Source organism: Orbicella faveolata, unplaced genomic scaffold (genome assembly GCF_042242905.1).
Source record: "Orbicella faveolata isolate gen_17 unplaced genomic scaffold, um_ofav_v1 contig_25, whole genome shotgun sequence".
In the NCBI taxonomy this organism is placed as follows: domain Eukaryota; kingdom Metazoa; phylum Cnidaria; class Anthozoa; order Scleractinia; family Merulinidae; genus Orbicella; species Orbicella faveolata.
Genome location: NW_028301553.1, coordinates 30,581,509 through 30,604,229, shown reverse-complemented (window position 1 = coordinate 30,604,229; position 22,721 = coordinate 30,581,509). Strand labels below are relative to the sequence as shown.

Below are 22,721 nucleotides of genomic sequence, written 5' to 3'. Positions count from 1 at the left end.
ATTTCAAATTTCGCATTGTTTGAGAGAATTCTTCGGGTTTTTTCTGTTTTCTTGCAGAGGTTGTACCTTTTTATATTCTAGTATCATTTTTTTTAACAATTTCCAATCAATTTACGCTATTTTCTGACTTCCTGTGACAATATTGAATCCAAGATGACCAATACAATATGGCTGACTTATTGACATAAAATTACGTTATCGTATAGCGCAAGCCGAGGGCTATCTATTGAATACAAAATAATTCGCATAAAACAGAGGAAGATGTCTCATGTCGTATGCCCATTTGGACAGGGGAGAGAAAGGGGTGAAGAAAAAGTCAACAACCAAGTGAAAATTGTTGAAAGATGGGTTTAGGGTTATTTTAATCAACAGCAGTTTTACAATGTTTACGTTATTGTCCTTAGTTTGTTTAAAGACTGATTGAATAGAATGATTGAATTTAAAGAATGATGGAATCGTCATGCAAAGCCAGATGCAGTTTTATAGACAAGGTATTTTAGAAAATATGTTTTAAAGACTGGACATCCCTAACTAGTGTCTCAGAATTTACCAGCGCGGCACAAGGAGGTCTTAATCTCAATCCTTAGTGTAGAATATTTTGATTAGTTTTAGCACTCTTTAGCCTTAAATAATTTATTCATTTTTGAACTATTGTTTTTTTTTTTGTATTTTGTCCGCACATTTGAGTTTTAACATCTCTTTTTGTACGTTTTATTTCCGGAAGGCCTTTGTGTATAAAACAGGTTCACTGGTATTACGTGACTGCCGAGTCCGCTGAAAATATTAGTTATTATTAGTATTATTATAATTGAAATGCCATTACCGTATTACTATTGGCCCCCGTTGGGAGAAAATAACTATAATCTTCATGCTGGGCGCCGTGGCTACGAACACTGTAACTCCTTGCGCTCCAGTACACTCTACCCAACTAACCGCCTATATATAACGTGGCATTCACATCTGAAGCTCCGGTTTAGTTTACAGTATAATTAGAAGGAAACTGTATGTAATTAAATATATTATATTTCTTTCTTAAAAAGTTTTAGTACTAAAGACAAGCAAATTATCGCTGCTAGAGACAAATCAGGCTTATCATATCATTAGTAACACAACACGGTTGTTAGAGTACAAATGACAGAAGAATAGGCCATTTCCGAGTTGCCCTCAGCCTCTATGTCAAAACCAGTCTTCGTGGGATACCATTCATATGAAAATGTTTTAAACCTTTACGGTCATTTCCATGGAAACAAACTCAATTTCATATGAAGGGTTTTGAACTAGGACTCATTAAAGAAAAAAACAAAAAACAAAACCAAAAAAAAAAACAGAGGCACAAGGTAACTCGGAAATGGCCTATTCCTGTTTTTCTTTTCCTTTTTTTGCATTTTGCTATTTATACTTTGAAACCACAGATTGGCTTAACCAAAAATTCAGTTTTCGTAAAATTAGTTCCCGTGAAAATAAATTAAAATAAATTTTGCTTGTCATATTGACAGTTGATTAAATGCTTTCTTTTCGTAATTATATCATGAAAGCAAATCAGTTCAAAATTACTACTGTAGTTTTATTGTTCGTACCCTAACGTAACCTTATGCACTACCTCACTATTGTCCTTCAATCTGTTTAATGTTTGCTTCACTGTTCATTTTTGGAAAAAAAAACACTTTTCCAAATGGCTCTGAGCCAGTTCTAAAGTCTGCTGTCCTGTTCCTCTGTCGGCATGGTTACCATTTCGTCAGAGAGTCCTCGTGTCTCTAAAGAGTGCGCAGAACCCATGGTAGCCTCGATTTCTTCCACATTTGAGTAAAGATGTGCTTCGTACTTTGACATATCCAGATCAAGGTAGTGCTGAGAAAAGAATATTATCCGCGACAATAGGCATCTCAACCAGATACAAAATAGCCTATCAAGACGAGATCGATCGTTTTCATAGTCATTTGAATTATATTACCTGCATGATTAAACCTTACTAAGTAACTCATATAACATTGTTAGCGCAATGAGACAAATACTGCTGGTGACAAACTTGTGCATACAAAAAAAGTCACCAAAATATTATGCTTGTATTCGCGGTCAAGTTGCTAAATTAGACGTCCTCTATTCTTGAAGGAATTCCTTAAATGTCGTGAGTCCTGGGCTGCTAAATACGCACCGTGAAAACTGGTCTGTGATCTATTAAACAGTCATCGCTGCCGTTAGCCTAAACTAATTAAAAATATTAATGAAGTTGAGTTTTATCATTGTGTGATATTTACTGGGCTATTTCTGAAGACTAATTCCTTAAAGCCATCATTGCTTTGCACTGCATTAACGGAAAATGCTTCTGAAAAGGGGTTGGTCGTCCTTTGCAAATTAATCCCGAAGAGGAACTCTCTCTGGTTCATTTCAGATATGGTTCATTTCTAATTCAGATATAGTCCACTTGAATAAAAGCCAAGACGGGTTTCATGATTTTACGTAACCTTACCTCTACTTCCAGTAATTCTGTTGTGATCTGGTAAAGACGCTCAAAGGTCGGACGAAGATCCGGGTTTTCATGCCAACAATCTAACGTGATTTGGTATCTGTTTGTGTCCAATTATTAACAACTACTTAACGAGTGAATCATCAGTGGCAAGTAGATTATTCATTCTCGAGTAAATTAATTGTTATTTTCAGATTATCTTTTTTTTAATTTTCAAAGTATTACTTACCGAAACCTTCGGCTTTAGAAAGTAATCAATAATTGTTCTGCGTGACACTGTCAAATGACGGTATTTTACGGCAACCAAACTCAAGAACAGCGCTTTTCACGATTAGCTTTTCTCTTTTGTCTTACAATGTAATCCAACGTGGATGCCGCGGGTAGAACCTTGCCTCACATACATATTGGATTATATTTAATGCAAATGAGAAATATTAACCGTGAGTAGTGGAGTGGTGTGGCCTAGTGAGGAGTGGAGTGGTGTGGCCTAGTGAGGAGTGGAGTGGTGTGGCCTAGTGAGGAGTGGAGTGGTGTGGCCTAGTGAGGAGTGGAGTGGTGTGGCCTAGTGAGGAGTGGAGTGGTGTGGCCTAGTGAGGAGTGGAGTGGTGTGGCCTAGTGAGGAGTGGAGGCAGCGTGGCCTAGTGAGGAGTGGAGGCAGCGTGGTCTTGTGGTTAGGGCGCTGGATTTGTAATCCTGAGGTCCCGGGTTCAAATCCTCCTCCCTGTCACTGGATGCATTTCAGTGTTTGGTGGTCCCAGACTCAACTCCTCCACGCTTTGTAAATAGCCAACTGGTCAGCCTCCCGCCAGTTGGGATTTTTAACAAGTTTCTGTTTAATTTACAATAGTTGTTTGCTCATTTCAGTGTCCACAATTAGTACAGTAGTGCTAAAGACTCTGACACTTAAATAAAGTGATTTACTTATTTATTTAAAATGGCTATTGTTGAATCATTCCATCATCGTGTTTGTCTTTTCAGAATGGGAAGCCACGTGTGTTGCCTTGGTGAAGTAAAAGAGAAGAAACGCTTTTATTGTGTAACATTTTGTTACTGAGTTCATGCTGTGAATAAAACCAGCAGTGGACTCGATTTAAACCCAGCCGAATGTTTAAAATGGAAAAGAAATTCTAATATTTTTCAAGTTTTTGTCACATTTTTGGGCTAGAAACAATCATTTTGAAAGATAATAATAATTAATAATAATTTATTGATTTATAGTGCGCTTTTTAACATACCAGGTGATCAAACAAATAAATAAATAAATGAATAAATAAATAAATAAATAAATAAATAAATAAATAAATAAATAAATAAATAAAATAAATAAAATAAAATAAAACTTCTTTTTTGCACTTACATCTCATCGCTGATATGATCCGGCTGATCCATTCTGTACTTGTTGACTTTCAGCTCGTACACTACCTTCCACTTACCCCACCCAGGGTAAGGAAGGCCTCCTACGACGTAAGTCAGTATGCATCGCCGTTTTAAGAATGAATGCAATTATATTTTTGCAATAATGTTTCCACTGAATTCACCAAATAATGCAAAAATATCTTCAGAATTTTTCAGCTAAGCGACCTGTTTTAACCTTTCTTTATTATATCTCTCAGTTAGTCCTCGCGCTGTGATTGGTCAATTTAGCGGGCCGTACTCTCTTGTACGGCCAGCTAAAATTTAAAGTTGCTTTTGTTGCCAAACTGTTTCGTGATTTATCGATAAGTGTTCTTAACTTTTATAGCAAGTGAAAGTTTAAAACTTTCTTATACTCTAAATTATGTAATAACGCTTGCTAACGACTTAAAAACAGTTTCAAACTGACTCGTTTTGCTTTCGAGGTGCGTCAGAAATTTGAATCCTTTCCGAGTCTGCGTGAATAGAAATCGTTTCCGAACCCATCAGGCACACAGTAGGGATATAATAAATATCTTACTAACCTCGTCTTCTCGGTCCCTACTGTAAGTTACCGATCCTCGTTTTTTCCCCTTCGATTTATGACCCGCGCGCTTCGCGCTCGCGCCATAAATCGAAGGGGAAAAAACTCGGTCGGTAACTTACAGTACGGACCTCGAACTCGGTTAGTAAGAGGTATTAGTTTATTTTTAGCATTGACAAAATCAACAACGGTTAACACTCGAAAGAAAAGTAACAGCTAAAAACAACAACAAAATTGATTAAGTATTAGTCCGGCTGTTTTTGTGACAAAAATCGTTGTCTACAGGAAAATATTAATCGAAGGTTAGAATAAAAGTGTTTGTTCGTATTGAACATGATTGGTAAATCTCACCTAAAGTGAAGACCTCATACAGAACAATTCCGTAAGACCATCTAATGGAATTAGAAAATGTTTAAATAAAATTAGTTTTATTATACAATAGTTTTTATAATACATTATAAAACTGCACATTTACCTCCAGCAATAATTCCACGTTTATTTGAGTAATTTCAAGCAACGTAAATTCACAATAATTCCAAGTATAATATTAATTCTCTCAAATCAATTTTAAGCTTCAACAACTTTCTCATACAATGTAGGATCTCATAATAGTAACAAAAGATTTCCTGTTGCAATTAACCCTTTTTTGGATGTCCCACGACAACAGGAGGATTTCCCCCGAGGTACTTCATGAGTATTTATATTAAGCAAAGAGAGCAAAACTTGGACGGTACATAATAACTCCAAACATGTTTTCTTTGCGGTAAGCAACAAATAATTATGACGGCATATGACGATGAAATTACGTAATGAACTCTAAACAGCAGACACCTTGGATCCGCCATGTTGGATTTCACTGATTTTTCTAAACATCAAAAAATCAAAAGAAATGTCTCTAGAGTAAGCTCAATCAATAAAAAGATGGTAAAAAGAGCCTAATAATCTAAAAATATTTGCAAGAAGTCGAATTTTGATATAACAAGAAAACTACAAAACTGAAAAAAAGCATACAACGGCCACGAAAGCGCACAAGTCCGAGTAAATGACATGCGTAAGGCTGTACGCAGGTAAATTCCAAATATTGATAACGGTATAAACGGTGAAAGTTAGAGTAGGCACCGCCCCTCGCCCCTTCCCAGTTCCCTGGATTAAATGGAGTTAAAAACAAGTTTTTCTAGTTTCTTACACGTCGCTTTTCTCCGACACTCTGATATCATTTTCCTCGCAATCATTAAACAAATGTTCAGGAGCGGTCCACTTGATTGGCAGCCGGCCCTATTAGGGAAAAACAAGATAAATTACACCTAGTACAAAAATTTAAAGGGGCAGTATGCCAGCCGATTGTCCAAAGTTCTTTTCTTTATTTCCATATTTTACTGTCAAACGCCTCCAAATATACAAAAACATTTAGATATAAATATTCTTCAGAGCAAATTAGATCCAGTATTTTGGGTTAATAACAACAGAAATTTCAAGGATAGAAGAAGATTATATAGTTCATGAAATTCTATTTTAAGAGAGGACGCCAATAAAAAAATAATTCTAGAGAAATTTTGAATGTCATATTTTACTCTTTGTTGATAATTCATTAATTTTCATATAATTGGTTCCTGTTGCTAGAAAATAGAGCAAGTTTATTGCCAGTTCCCTCATGCTTACAGGGAATCTTTGTCTACAATACTTTCCTTATAATGTGTATAAGGGGTCTAGTGTCTGCTCAAGCTACAAAAATATCAGTGCTGAATATTGAAGGGGCACAGCACGATTAATCTTCCCGTGGAATTTGAGTGGATGTGTTGAACTCCTTTTGTGCGACCCAAATTTAAAAACTCGATATTTTACAAAGATTGCATGAGCGCATTAGCATTTTTGCCACTCGGAAATTTTGCAGTTTTAAAAGTCAGTTTTGTTCTTGAATTTACACCCAAAGAGCCAAACTTCTCAACAGTTCCCCAAGTTATCTAAATTGAACTTATTCAAATGTTGTCAATTGGTATCTAGCATTATGCTTTCTCTCTGCAAAATCGATTATGTTAATTAGGACCAGGCCCAACATGAGATTCCTGAGGTTGTTAGTCGATACAGAGTAGACACGTGGTAAAAGATTCAGTTTTTTCTTAGATAATGAAGTTACCTTTCTGATCGTCGTACAGTAAAGATACTGATGTTTATCTCGTAAGAGCGCCAGTCCAAAGTCTGTTATTTTACAGGTTCTTCCTTCACCTACGAGTATGTTTCTAGCGGCGAGATCACGGTGAAGGATCTATTAAATGTATGCCAATATTAAAATAAATAATAGAAATCAATTAACCGAACTGTACTGGTGTCATGTTACATTTAACCAGCTGTTCAAGATGTGGCATTCCAATGGAAAATTCAAAAAATAAGGCGAAAAGAAACAGTTCTGTTCAAATTATGCAAATTGAATAGATACATATTCTTATACCCAATCTAGCTTTTTGGTAAGCTTCGGCGGCATATTAGGCGAGTTTGGTAGAGCCATGGTTCGTAATTTGGTGAGAGAGTATTTACCGTACCCAAATTCGGTCAAGAGAGCATGATATCGTAGCCATAACAGGTCAGTGACTTGATATCGCAGAATATTTTTGTCTATACGCATTAATTGACACGAAACAACATATTCTAATATTCGGTTGAATAGATTTCTTTCACATAGCTCCTCTATGGCTAATTGGGAATTTGGGTACGGTAATAAAGAAATATCGGCTATAATGCAGTTATGTTATACAGCAGAGCTTACATGACAGAAGAAATAATTGGCGAATATCGGTCAGTACTTATACCTGTCAGCTAACTCGTAATATAGTCTAATCGAATGGAGTCGGGTCGAATCCGGTAGAGTCAAATCGAAGTCTAGTTGAGTCGAGTTGAATTCAATTGAATCTAAGCTATAATTCGATCCAATTCGATGATTCATACTTTCTTAGATGCTAGGAAGCTCATGCCGGAAGCAATCTGCTGGGAGAACGAGACCAGATCATATGACGTCACTTCCTGTTGACAACACTCGGGGGAACTGTAATACTTGTCTTCTAGACCTCGGCTTTTTCTTAGGTAACCAAGCAAATCTCCGTATGGTGCATATTCAAGAAGCAGCATTAACGGAGCATCTGGTAATAAGAGGAATTATAAGAATTATAACACAATGCTAACGCGGTCGTAAATTGTAGACAAGAAATGAGACATGAGACAACTAAGTGTAACCACGTGATAGGCCAGGTCATTAACCCAAATCACGTGACTCAAGCAAAACACGTGACTCAAGCAATCAAAGAGACAAGTATTTAACTGAATGGTCCTAAGAACCTGAGGTAGAAACGCAACCAAGAAAGTTAACAATGTTTGAATGTCTGTCTCCTTTGAGCGACCGCCCTAACTCTATTTCTTGTGCAAGAGATTCCTTTTCTGAGTCCGAGCTGTTGTCTGTTGAGAAAAAAAAAAAAAAAAATAGAAATCATAAAAATCATAGTTAATATCACTATTACTGCCTTCAAGTTAGATGATTCTGTAAGGCGTAGTTTCTGTACATTGAAAAACAAAAAATTGTACCAGAGAAATTGCCATATAACTTATGATTAGGAGGCGCGGTAGTCTGTGGTTAGTGGCCTCGACTCCGGAGCGAGCCGTCCGGATTAGAGTGCCCACCGGAGACACTGTGTTGTGTTCTTGGGCAAGGTACTTAACTCTCACATTGCTTCTGTCCACCCAGGTGTAAAAATGGGTACCGGCGAATTTAATGCTTTGCATAACCTTGCGATGGACTAGCATCCCCCCGGTTGGGGGGGTGGGGATGGAGAGTAGAAATTCTTCTATTTGCTTCATGCTACAGAAACTGGGATAAGCTCCGGCCTGATGAGCCACTTGGTTCGTATGCAGACTATCGTTTTACCTAGTTTCCGTTGACGAAAAAGTGGGAAAAAAGTCTCCAGCTCTCTCCATCAACTACTTGATGGATCAACACTAACCCTCTTTGTCATACGATACTAGTTACAATAACGTTATAATCACACAAATGATCCATTCAGTACAGTCACACTAAAGAACAGTTTCTCACGTTTCAGCTTTTTCACAGCAACAGTAGCATGTCCTGGATATCTATTCAAACCCCACACAACAGCTTTCCACACTTCACCAAATGTGCCGCTTCCCAACACACTTCTCAGGTTGATTTGTTGTGGTGGGATCTCCCGATGGGAAAGAGTTCTAAATAAATAACGGTGAACAAAATTAATCGTCAATGACATTGCCATTAAAAAAGCACGCACACAACCCTTGATCAAATTGATAAAAATAACAAAGACGACAACAATATCAATATCAATAACGAATCTAACAGAGAAATAAATTCATCATAGGAAAGAAGAAGATGACTTGTACATTTTACCCATGCCGTTAGCGCACGAACTGACTTTAAGATCGCTCATAGAAACGTACCAAAAAGTTCTAAAATCTTGAAACCTAGCATACACAATGTCATTAGCACAAGGGCAAGAACTGCAAAAATATGGCTTTCCTTGTTCTTTATGGGCTGTGTAAGTCACGCATGGTATTGTGGTAAAATGTGCAGCCCCCATCTTTTTTTCCTACACATGGTTGTAAGCAAGTAAAAAAGAAAGTAAAAACCAATGATATAATGTCGTGATGGTCCAATTTTATAAGAAAATTCGTAATCTTAAAGTGTACTTTTACATCTAAAAGAACACTTACCCTTCTAGTGCCAAGTTTTCTACTGACGCGCAAGGGACATCGTCTCTTTGAACTTTAAAACAACACACTGTAAGTAATTAATTTGCTTATCAGTAAACTACTATACATGTATAGACTTATGAAGTTTTAAAGGGGTTCTTAAGGGAAGAGTCCTGATTTCAATGGTCACTTTCATCCTCTAAAGAGCAGAGCTAATAAGACCCTGGAAACATTCACTAGCTGTCCACTCATCCCTCATCGAAATTTTCACATGTCATTGCAGTTCAATTCGCGTTATTTTTCGACTTTCTGACAATGAAAGGATGCGTGAAATTCCATCTAAATTAAGGTAAGCATTGAAGGCGACGAAAAATTGGAGAAAATAAACTAATGAACTTTTGTATTATTTATTTTCATGTTGACCCTTATCTCGAATACTGTATTACAGCCTTACCGGCCTGGTCTTGAGTGGATCAATATATTGATAAGCCTACAACGACAACATTTTTGCTTGAAGTGCAATGCTTGTTTCATTGTACAAATAGATAAAAGCGGGGGAACCAGTCAGATTGGTGAATTTCCTAGACACCAAGGGATTCAACATTGTAAAGCGCTTTAATATTTTATAATTTTAGCGCTATATAAATCTAATATTATTATTATTATTATTATTATTGTTATTATTATTAGAATGATCAGATGTAGCAGATGATTAAGTAAGTGTCAATGTGAAAGTTTTTGTTTACATACCTGAAACGGGTCTCCTGCGGAAAACAAAACAGAGGACGATACAGAGGCAGAGGAAGCCTGATATGACACTGAAGATGATCACTGTAGTCAAGTTGTTTTCATTTTCAGAGCCTGCAGCTTCACCTTCGGAAAACAGTACAAGCGAAAGTGATATATTGATAACAAATGCGAGATAACTAGTAGAGTAGTACTTGGCCTTCACTGAATAAGTTAGTGTCTTTGCCATGCAAATATGAGTCACCGTCCTCAACCATTCACTGGCTGTGGGGAGTTAAAGTAAACCGCGACGACGGCAACAACGAGAAAATCAATGTAATGAGCAGGGCAATGTCTGTGAACAAATCTAAGTAATGCATTAAGACTTTGCCATTGTCCACAAAACAAGAACGTGAAATGACTAAGAGTGCTTTCCATTCGAACGACAAAAAAGTCACTTGCTTAAATTTCCGAAAATTTCCAGTGGTAAAAGGAACAAACGAAATTTCGAGAAATGCCTGGGACAACTTCGTGAAGTATTCCCAAATTTTGGAAAGTTTCTTTCAGAAAGTTTGCGTTCCGTTTGAATTTTACTTCCAGATTTTCCGGAAATTTAATTTAATATTTAATTTTTTCGAACTTTCTGAAAACGTTCACTGAAAGTTCCGGAATTTTTGGTTGATCGAGGATGCTTCCAAATTCTTTGACGATGAATCTTCAATACTCTGTCTTTACATGTTTAACTCATAATAGCTCTAGCACCGACAGACCCACTCAAGAGAAAGTAGAGTACGAAGTAGCTTTTTTCAATTGATATTTACGTTGTACTTGTCGTTGCAAGCGTACTTGCGTAAATTCCCTGTTAAGTTGATCCCCCAGGCAAAAGATAATTAGTATATATATAGCAGGTTTTTTTAAGTCCCTAACCTGACGAAATGTATCACCGTGTACTATTAATATTTCTAGTAGTATACCAGTCTTGTTAAATGTAAGCTAATGTAAAGTCACAATGTTCAGACACATGTGCAGCCGTAAACTCATATTTGGTGTGAAAATCTATTTCTCATTGTACATAAACCGGAAAAAAAGGTGTCAAAAAAAAAAAAACATCCTTATTCCTTCTTCGTCAGCCGTATATTCCCATCATCTAACGAAGGAGCGTAGCTTTGAACGACAAATACACAACTGTAACACCATTTACCTCTCACTTGCAACTTGTACCAGGCACCTACTGGCCCATAACCAGAGAAATTAGCAACGCATCCGTAAATCCCTCTGTCTTTAGTAGATACTTTTTTGATTACATAGTAGAAATGATGGTATTTTAAATCATTCGAATGCTCATCAGAGCGGGAGAAATTAGCGGTCTCCAGGGTTTGCTTGGTCTCCTCTCGAATCCACTTTGCAGCAATGAAAACCCCTGTGTCTTCCATCTTGCATACTAAATTCACTCTATCGTCAACGGCAAATGTAAAGATGTCTGTTGCAATGTAAACATGCGGTCTATCTTTGTCTGGGTCTAGATGTAAACCAAATAAACATTAGACATCTTTATATTGAGCAATAGTTCCATAGGTGTACAATAGACCATATTCCTATTCTCGGTATTGGACTGGAACTAGCTTGCAATGGAGGCTCATGCGGGAAATATCATTAAGAAGAGATTAATGTCATTTTCATTGGAAAAGATTCCTCACATTAACCTCATTTGCAAGCTAGTTCCAGTTCAATACTGAGAATACGGATATGGTCTATTACGGAAGCAGGCCAGTGGCGAGTCCAGGTTCATTCAATAAGTATGAGTCTTCCTGTGATATTCGGAAAGGACCCGCACTATAATGCAGTATACGAGATGTGACGCCCAAACATAAGAGGCACATTTCTCAGGTGGGACCCTTACAAAAAGGCAGTGACTTCATCATAGTTGTGTAAAAGGACCTTCCAAAATATATTTGACCGACGAACCCTACATCAAGTACTTTCCGGGATCACCCAATTCCCATAGGTATAGGTGAGCTAGGGATGCAGTGTGCCTACTGTAAGTATATAAAAGAGGAGCTTTTTTTTATATCGAAGGTATATGAAAGAGCTGGATTTTTGGTCAAAGCTGATATTTTCAAAGGTAAGGGTTTAGGCCACAGGACTAACTTTCCCTGACAGTTCGCGTTGCGAATTCAACGTCATGTAACAGTTAGCAGATGCCTTACATTTCGTAAGTAATCCAAGTTAAAACTCATAATATCCCGTAGACTACCGCTTATAAGCCCCGGGCTTAAACAACCTTTTCAGGGCTTTTAGATAGGCTTACAAACAGAGGGGCTTATAAGAGGGGCAAGGACTTGTAGGCGGCAGTTTACGGTAGTCAGAAATTGAGAGTGAGGTTGCAATGATCACTAGGCTATGAGCAGGGTTTCATAGAACAAAGAGGTATTCTCAGTCTCATGACTGATTGATAGCTAGTTATTCAGGAGACAGGAGAGAAGGGTATCGATAACCTGTCCTAAACAGCCCTTATTCTACGGTCAACGATCTAAAGTCAAAATAATTATTTGACCTCGCCAAATGGTTACCATTTTTACCTGGGGTAGTGTAGCTCAACTGACAGAAGTCGCCGTGTTTTCCTTCTGGACACACGCACTCATAGCCACCAGGTGTAGAAATACAAAGGTTTCCACGGTTGCATGAATTATTTAAACATTCACTAGTTACATCTGATTGAAAATTATACAGTGATATATGTGAGACACACCATAAGTGTAATGGCATTAATTTTGCGGAAGATTATTCAACTTAAAGGTTACCTCAAATAGGGGTGATAATATATACATAAAATATATTATTAGAAAGGCCAGGCTACTTTTTAAATTTCAAATGGAAAGGTAAAGATGTAGCCAAACCTCAAGAGTACAAGGCCCACCCGAGAGAACCAATCATCTTGAGCGGTGTAAAGAAGCGTTGAGGAAAGAAAAAGAACGTGAGAACTAAAGCTGCAGCTCGCATTTATAAGTTAAGAAAAACCAAGAAAGGAATAAAGGAGATGTACATGGATACAAGATCGAGTAGTAAAAAGAATTACACAACAAGAGAAGAAGTATTGAGGGTAAAAAAAAAAAAACAAAAAAATAGCATGTAATGCTGAGAGAGATGGCACAAAACAAGGGGAACGGGGAATTGCATTGAGTAATGAGGGCACACAGACATGCGGGCCAGAAGAACAAAACAAGTTCTGTTGCAGTACAAGATAAAATCAGAAGACTGATAAACGAGTAGAATAAAAGACTAAAGATCTGGAAATAAACCATGTGCCTCTTACTTGAAACTTGTACGATGTATTTTGGCTACCATGACCATCGAAATTGACAACGCAAGTGGAACACCCTGCGTCATCAGTAGGTACTTTGTAGATCACGTGGGAGAAGTAATGGTAAGAAAATTTCGAATTCTCATTATAGGAGAAATTGGCGATCTCAGCTCAAGGGTCTGCTTGGTGTCTTCTCGTATCCACTTTGCAGTAGCGAACAACCTTGTGTTTTTAATCTTGCATAATAATTTTACTTCCTCGCCAACGGTAAATGACATATTTCCTGTTCAGATGTAAAAATCTGGTGGCTCTTGGCTTGGGTGGAAACGAAATAAACATTAGTCAGTTCTATATCAATCGCTAGTTTCCACCGTTTTACAATTACGGAAACTTCTATTGACGAGCTGTAGGTTCTTTGAATACTTGAAGGTCTTTCCAGGATTGAACAAAAAGGGTATATTTTTCAGGATGGATATTTTTTAGGGCAGTCAGTTCCCAGCGCAGCCAAGAGAAGCTGTCAATTCCATGAGCTACGTCGGGTGGGTGAGAGTGGAGGAAAGGAAGGGGGACAACCAGAGCTACAGTTCGATAGCACAGGCCAAGAAAGAGTCAAGTAAAGAAAAAAGAGAGGTACACGGGGAAAATTTAATCTGGAGGAATAAGGTGGTAGGAAAAGGTGACAAATCAGCAGAAAACAGGAGATATTACATCGAATAGTGAAGACCTTAGTAGGTGAGAAGAGAAGAACAAGTACAAAGGTAAAGGAACAGTGTAATAGACTGGAGATCAGAAAATAATATATAGATTTAGGCCAGCCTAAAAGTGTAGCTCCTGGGCCGGGTTGTTCAGAGCCCGATTAAGCTAACCCAGGGAAAGGTAGAATTTTGATTTCATGTAACTTTGCAGTGAGATTTTCCATATATACATATATATATTGTTTGGCCTTCTGTTTTGAGTTTAATAATCACCACTCATATAAACAAAACAAAGCAGCAAGAAGAAGAACAAGTTATAATTCGGTTAACTTTTAATCCTGGGTTAATCCGGCTTCCGAACAATTCTGCCGTGTTTTCGTCAAGTTAACCTGACATGAGCCCGCGATCCAATCGAAAACCAGCACTTGGTCAGCAGTCAACTTCAAAAAAGACGTGACCTCCATGAGCTGTGAACTTGAGTCCGCGATATGGTCACGTGATACTGGTCAGCGGATACCTTGATTTGACAGGTGTCAATTGATCATAACATGGATGTCCAAAATCACGAGCAATACCGCTAACCATGATAACCATGAGAAAATCAACCCATGGGTTTCCTTTTCTTTCTTATATGAGTATGGGGCTCGGCTTGGCGGCCCTTCGGGCCGCCGGAGCTCCGCTAACACTTCCATAGAGTGGGAACAAATGAAAACTAAGAAAAGAACCACTTCATGGGCCCAGAAAGTCGTCACGACATAAAACGAGGCAAACTGACAGATAATTTCTGACATTGAAGCATCACGACAGACTAAAGTGAAAACTGCAGCAAAATTAAAGAAAAAAGGGAAAAACCAGCTGGAAATGAAATCGTAGTGGGAAATCTCCGCAAAACAAATTTAAAAGAGAGAACGAAGGAGAAGCTGGAACCTATAGTAAATTAAGTCAACCAAGAAGGGCTACCTCCACAATGTATAAAACTGATTGAAAATGGCATTGACAACATCAATCTTGGAGAAGTAACAAACATGCAGGCTTTCGAGAGAAAATAATTACCGTCGATCAGATCTATGCATTAATTGCCCTTTGCAATTTAGTAAAGCAAGTCAACGAATGAAACGCTACTCTGTACTTCTATTTATTATATGGCTAGCTCCGTGAGCGGGCAAGATGAATCAAATCCTGCGCTGTGATTGGCTACCCGAACGGGCAAGATGGAGCTACCTTGCCCGCTCGGGACTACCCGCCGCGTCCCGCAAGAAAAATTTCCCCGAAAGCCATATAATAAATCCTTTATTGACCAAGCTTGTTCGGTCACGATGGCTGAATATTGGCCTCGTTCTTTTTTTGCGAGTTTATGGACCTCTACTCCGTCTCGGTCCATAAACACGCAAAAAAAGAACTTGGTCAATATCCAGCCATGTTGACCTCACACTTGGTCAATAACCCATATATATTTTGCTAGACTTAAAAAAAAACGTTTGATTCTGTACATGGAGAGAGCCGCTTATGGAAGTCATGTCAGGAGTATCTCGCAGAGCTGAAGGCAATGTACAACAACTCCGAATGCGTTACGACATTATGAGGTCACGGGGGAAGAGAAGGACTGGACAACCGAACACAACATGGACGAGAAACGTAACAACAAATAGCAGCAGACGGAAAAAGAATGGCAAAGATTTATTTGTCTTATGGCGTCACGAAATATGGGTGAACACGTATATGTACTAGGGGTGGCGAACGATCATTCAAAAACTCTGGGTTTCGCAAAATGTTAGTCGATCTTCACGGGTCTGGCAGTCTCCTTTTTTAGCGGTCATGTGTGTCTTTTTATACGAAGCAGGCTCGGCGTCTCGATTTTCCGCAAGGCTAAGGGTTTCAAAATCCCGATTCGTTCGTTTATCTTTTCTAACTTCTCGTCACTTTATAGTGAATTTCAATGAAGCAACTTGCAATTTCTGAGAAAAAGTTAATCCTAACTTCTCGATCCCGGCTAAATTATCTGAATTCCACAAAAAGGCTACAAAACCTACCGCAACGTCCGTTTTGGCGCCAGAAAAATATTTATTTTGTTCTGGGATATCATAACGTACTGTGTTGTGACCGAACTTCCAGTTCTATACAGTTCGAAGAAGCTGGCTAAATGACTGTGCAAGATAGTTCTAGCTCTCAACTAAATCTGGGGCTCAAATTTTAAGATTCTGAATAAAAGTCTAGCGCTCCCACGTGAAACCCTTTGAAGTCTCGGTCTCGCAATTTAAAAAGTCAAAATGTCTCGGGCTTACAGAGAAAAACGCTTGTATCACCGTCTCGTAAAGTCTCGCATTTACCATTCGCCTTCGCCACCCCTGCTACTGAAATTCGCGTTTGGAGAACTTTATCTTTCGCGGACAACAAAAAATATCTCAGAAAATCTTCTGCCCCTTCTTCTGCCTGTTCCCTAAATCCCCCAGCGTCGTTTGATAATGTGTTGCAGGAAAACAATGAGGTCATCAATCAACTGATGCTAGTTGAAGAGCATTTTTTAGAATGAGTGGAACTTATATCCTTACAAACTTATTCATTTCAATATAGCAAATTACCAAATTAAAGCCGGTCTTGATAAATGGCCTGTGAAAGATGAGACCGCATTACCTTTACCATTGCTATCGATACAGGAGTTTCCAGATTCAGGGCCATCCTTTGTAGCATTACAATGTTGTCCACCCTCACACGAAATATTTACACAGTTGCCTACAACATGAGAACTGAGGTTAGTCACAAGACTTATTAATTGTAGGTGAGTTTAACTATAAAGAAAATATTGTGTGAATAGCGACGGATATCATTCGTCCCCGGGTCCACGCCAAATTTGTTTTCCGTCGTTGCGCAAAAGGCCGCTAGTCAATAGAAGTAAACGTCAATAGAAGTATAACTTAAGTTGTGATGTACATGTAGTCTTCATTATTACCTTTGCAAACAGCAACTGTTTCGTTCGAAACATTGCAGCTACTTGATGTCTGTTTTTCGAAAAAGTCGCATGTGCTGTTATATTCTTGATTGGAGACACAGGAATCATTTCCAACAAGTATATCTCCCTGAAGAACAGCTTCGGCCTCCGAAAAATCCCTGAATGCGGCACACTGAATGAGCCATGTTAACGGCCCAGGCTGAATGGCACAATGGCGTCCAATTGCCAGATATGTTGATCTCAAGTTTGACTTTGGACGAGAATTTGGGATGAGGCGAAATGCGTACTTTGTAAGCTACAATGGTAGATATAGTAGGTAATAAATAAATTTAATCTGCTAAATGTGTGTCTTATAATTATATAGCTCATGGGAACGACAAAACAAAAAGCTTTTTTTATTTTTCGGGAACTCAACAGTTTAAGAAGAAAAATCACAGTGATAAATGCGATTACGAATTTTGAACAATGCTCTTAATTAAAATTTTGGCCACATTAGCTTCACTTGAACAAACTCTGAGTGCGTACGCATGTGCAACAACCACGGGCGCGTGTACCAAAAGCGCTCTTATCTGCAGAGGCAAAAAGTCGCGACCTTCGGGTGAGTTCAACACGGGAAATTCCGCGATTTTCCGACTTCTTTTCAAATCTGACAAATCTGTCTGCACAATACGAAAAGAGTACTCTGTGGAGGTGGGAGGAACATGGGGTAAATCTCCCTTCTGCCTACTTTTTGTGCCAATTTTTCCCTCATCGGATCCCTGCTTTAAATATTCCTTGAAATTATTTACCCATCCAGTTCTACCTACTTCCAACATTTCCATTTCTCTCTTCGCCCTACTTATTCTCCTATTTCTACTTCTCCATTTTTTTTTCTTTTGGGGTGGGGGGGGGGGGGGGGTGTGCATTTCTCCCTCCTCCCTACTCTTTTCTTCCACCTCTGCGCATGCTTAGAACCTCGTGGCCGGCCAGTCGCCTTGCCAGTGGTCGCAGTTCTTGGTGTTGACCAGAAGTATTGTGGTCGGCTTGGGACGAGAATGACAAAATATAGTATAGCACATTGAATGCACGTTTGCGCAGAATGTCATCTAAATTATATTTGCGTGATGTAACTCTATAGCCTGAACGATCAGTTGTCATAGAAAAGACGTTGACTAATAGGCCATATCCGAGTTGCTGTTACATCTGTTTCAAAACGAGTCTTGGTGCACAATCTTTCGTCTGGAAATAAGTTTTTCTTGCACGTTCATTGTCTTGCAAATCAAACTCATTTCCAAATAAAAGCTTGTGCACCAGGACTCGTTCTGAATTAATGAATTAAATTAAAATGAATTAAAGGTTCAACAGATATAATTTGCCGTCTATTTTTTTGCGATAGGACTCTTAAAAAATGCCCGCCTACCTTTGCATTTCAGTTCCTGACTTGTTGAACACTGTCGAATCTCCAGTTTGTCTTCCCCACAATGTTGTCGACACTCTCGCATTTGCATCTCAACACTACATCTACCAGAACATTGTGTCCAGTTTGTCCACTGTGGAGGTAGTGATTCAGACACACCTGTAAGGGATATTTACAGTTGAAATATATTGAGTTTCTCACGATATAACAAACCGGCTAAATCGGTTATACTAATTACAAAGAGAGATAATTCACCCCTTCTAAGAATTTTAACGTGAAAAGGTTGGAAACCTATTTAAACACTTTAATATATATATATATATATATATATATATATATATATATATATATATATATATATATATATATATATATTTATAAACGGGCGAAAAAATGCAACCAATACGGCCAATCGTCAATACAATGTGGCCGCATATAAAAAAAACAAAGCTATTTTTATGGTTTATGTCAGTCGTTTCGAGCTATATTTTTCGAGCAGCTCCGATCCAAAATACTGGTGTCTTCAATCGTTACTACTGCTTACACAGGTCCAGTGTTATCAACGGCCTTACGTCACTGCAGACCCTCCAGATTTGAGGATATCATGGGGTGCTTCCAAGCTAGAACTCGATCGGGCTATTTTTTATGGTTTTTTTTCTTTTAATTTCCGTGTTCAGAGAGGAAGCCACATCGGTCTTAGCTGGTCTTATACCCTGGTCGAATTGCGGATCTAAATGTTGGTTTTGTGGAGGGAGGAAAACCGGAGTACCAGAATAAAAACCGTCGGAGCAAGGCGAGAACAAACAACAAACTCAACCCACATATGGCGCTGGGTCGGAACTGAACCCAGGCCAGGTTGGTAGGAGGAAAGCGCTTTCACCACTACGCCATCCCTGCTCCTTGTTCTTTACTCAATTGAGAAAAATCAAGGCTTTGATGGGAAAGGTTGTCTTCCCCGGTTATGTCAGAGGTTTAAATCATGTTTAGCCTGAAGAAGAGGATTTAGTCTTAAATGGAATTTTCCAGATTAGCGCTGATCTGACGCTGTATTTTACAATAAAACAAAGCAAAAAAGTGTTTGCGTAAGTGAGCTTTACAACACGTTTTTGAAGCTGATCTGCTGCCTTAAACATCTGCTTTCTGAGCAGCTTTTACTGATTTTCATAGCAATACGCCTTCAATCATGAAGGTTACCTTGGAGAACTCATAGTTAAATGCTACAAAATAGAGGAAAGCATCAGGATACTTCCAAGAGGTTAAAGAAATCAGTTTTGTAATGCTCTTTCGTTACACGAAATTTGAACGGTTCTGTACTTACCCGGTTTACGCGATAGGGCAAACCCAATAGTTGTAAAAAACGCTCCAAAACATATAATCCGGAATAGGAACCAAACTATTTTTCTTCTTTTATCTGGTATTTTGTTGATCGTTATCTTTTGATGCTTAGATCGGTGTTTTTCTCTATCAGGCACTGGTGATTTTTAATCTGTCGTTTGATATACCTGATATCTAGTGTTTGCTAGTTTAATTTGGCTGTAGTGTTTGTCTCACTTTTATGCAAATCTTTTCAGGTTTGGTGTAGCGAATTAAAAGGCCACGGAAGCGATTGGTTTTGTGCATTAAGTGCCCGAGGACAGTTATAGACAGTTTCTTTGCTTCAAATTCTTATTTTTGTGTTTTCCTGGGGAGAGAAAACAATTAAATACAACACCGTGTATATAGCCTGCTAACGTTTCCAATTTAACAGCTACAGCTACCTCAAATATGATTTTTATTAGTTATTCCATGACAGGACCGTTCATGTTTAAACTAAGAAAAATAAGGCAAGGCTTACTCAAATAGGAAATCGCTAAAGAATGTCAGAAAGCTTCCTAAAAACTTGCAAAAAACAACGTTGGTGATACATGCAATGGCCTATACTCTTTTTTTGATATTTCAAACGGCTGGGTTTCTTTAAAGTATTGGAACAATTAATGCACAAATTGAAAATAAAATTACTTTGGCTTGTCATAAAAAAATGCTTCAGCTCAACCAACCACAACAATGTTTTTAATTGTTTGGATTTGCCTGAAGAATTTTTTTGTGAGAATCTCCAATCATTCCAAATGTAATTAAAGAATCGGTTCATGCTAAGCGTGCGTATATCGAGTTATGGATGCACTTGGGAAGTTTGGAGAGCACTAAAGAAGCGTAAGAGTTGCTTGAGGCGATAGCCGGGAGCAACTCTAGCTTCTTGAGTGCTCTCCAAACTTCCCAAGTGCATCCATAACTCGATATACGCACAGCTAAAACGCGTGAAGCAATTCTTTTATAACATGGCGACAACAACTTGGGCGCTAAAACATGTTTTATTTGTGATTGACTACAAAGTTCTCACAATGCACGGCCTAGTGAAGGAAGACAAAGGTCATTAGGATCCTAACACGCCGCAATAAGTTGAGCAACGGTCGAACGAAAACGCTTAACATGGTTTCTAAAATTGTCAACGAAAAATTCGCTTCTTCGAATTAATTGTAATGAAATTTAAAATGTAGGTAAACAAAGCAAAAGTACTCAATGTAAATGTAGACAAACAAAGTCAAAAATACTCAGGTTTAAGTAGACATCTTAGCTTGCCGAAAAGTGAAAAGCTTGAAGTAGAGTTTGAATTGTTCAGAATAATCTTCACTTTGCCGAAACTTAAGCAAAAGTTGCACTAAACTCGACGGAAATTTTGCTTGTAAATTGAAACTGCACACGTCACGTTATATACGCACGGCCGTGCGTACATAGAGAGTTTCGTTCATGATGGCTCAAGCGCGCGCTATGTTATAAACTCTTTTCGTGTATATTTCCTTTCGCGCACAGGCTGACGGCCAAAACTTATGTTTTTAATCTTTTCAACCAGAGAACGTTTTTACTTCTTTTAAATATGTATTATTCTGGTTACAGCTCTATTTTTTAGGCTTCTCTTATCTGCGCCAAATTATGTTCATTATTGTCATCCTTCATTCTTATTTACCAAAGCTATTTTTGGAACACGTGCAGATGTCACTCCCCGCTGATTCAATCGAATTCGATCAGCTGTTATATTACTTTGCCTTGCCATCATCTGTTGTTTTTGTATACCATGGTTATTTGTTCTTTTGAAATTGGACGCTATGCATATCAGCTTTTGAGCCTAATTAACAACACTTCTTTAGCCTATAAACAAGCATTTCCGACCAGGTTTACCGATTTTATCGATTTTTGGGCCAAGGTATCATTCTCGATTGTGGACATCAGGGAAATACTGTTGTGCGTACCATAAATCCTTCCAGTTACATTGTTAGCGGAGCTTCGGTGCTCATGCAGCCTTGGTTTACAGCATACATCATCAAGGTATCTGCTGAGCAGTATCACGTGACCATACTGCGGGCTCAAGTTTAGAGACCATCGAGGTCACGAGTTTTTTAAGTTGACCGCTGATCAAGTACTGGGTTTCGATTGGATCGTGGGCTCAAGCGAGGTTAAGCCGGTTAACGTTAACCCAAGGTTAAAAGTTAACTGAAGTATAACTTTTTCTTTTATAAAAATGTTTTTCAATGCTTATATTTTGTGTAGTTTGAAGATATTCAAATTTAAAAGAGAAGACCAAACAATATAAACAGAAAACCTCACCACAAAGTTACAAAACTCAAATCAAATTTCTTGCTTAACCTGGGTTAGATTAATCGGACTTTTGAACAACCCGGCCCAGGAGCTCCGCTTTAAGGCTTAGCTAAATCTACATATTGTAGCTCTAATACTCTACCAGCGATGCGATTATACGATTCATCATCCACGGCCAAAGTAGCCTTTACAGTGATCATGTTATCATGGCTACAAAGAGTATTTCCTTTTAAACAAAGCCGGGTAAGGCACTAGCCATTAGTATGCCATCGTGGTAACTGTTAAGTTGAAAACACAAATCGACAAAACTGCGAGAAAAAAAAAAAAGAAGGGTCTGTCTCGAATCTCATCTCATCCCTCATCGTGCCCGCAGGACACCTAAGGCCATTCTGTCTCGAATACACAACACAAACATTAGATTTAAGACGGAGTCCAATTCAGTAACCGTTATGCGATTATGCCTCAATCAATAATCATGTAACGTTTCAATTCTACTCATTTTTCTTGTCAATATAACTAGAAAAAGGCAGGCGATGAGGATAAAAAGTGATACTGAAGTAGTGGGAAATACTAAAGTAGTCTTTATGAAGCATCAAATTCTCATAGCTGAAGCTAGAGCAAACTTATGACAGTCATTGGGAGGAATTTAAAGACAAATCAAGTTTGGGTGTAACGAGATAAAATTTTAAGCATTTTCAGTCCAGGAGTCGTTCGAGAGAAGTGGGATCATTTCAATTTCGCTTAAATGCAGGAGACATGAAACCAGTCTACACGTACTACTGCGCGAAATCTAGATGCCAACACGTCACAAATGACAATCCACTGCAAAGAAACAAAAAGCTGTTAAACTATTTAGGCAAAATCCAGTGCACTATCACAAATTTTCTTCGTAGAACTGAAAACATGATGAAGTTTCAGG

General features: G+C 38.3%; 1 pseudogene across 1 annotated transcript; it reads right to left on the bottom strand.

Moving 5' to 3' along the window:
• Positions 1-651: 651 nt before the first annotated feature.
• On the bottom strand, positions 652-22,002 carry LOC110059222 (uncharacterized; annotated as a pseudogene). Its single transcript, XR_016208759.1, has 16 exons — positions 21,945-22,002; positions 18,176-18,331; positions 16,747-17,071; positions 16,461-16,559; positions 12,413-12,544; positions 11,035-11,352; positions 9,854-10,124; positions 8,476-8,750; positions 7,728-7,844; positions 7,341-7,531; positions 6,535-6,663; positions 5,587-5,675; positions 4,752-4,792; positions 3,822-3,921; positions 2,468-2,564; positions 652-1,848 (listed from the first exon to the last, which is right to left on the bottom strand). The product of XR_016208759.1 is annotated as an uncharacterized LOC110059222 (transcript).
• Between the last annotated feature and the right edge of the window lie 719 nt (positions 22,003-22,721).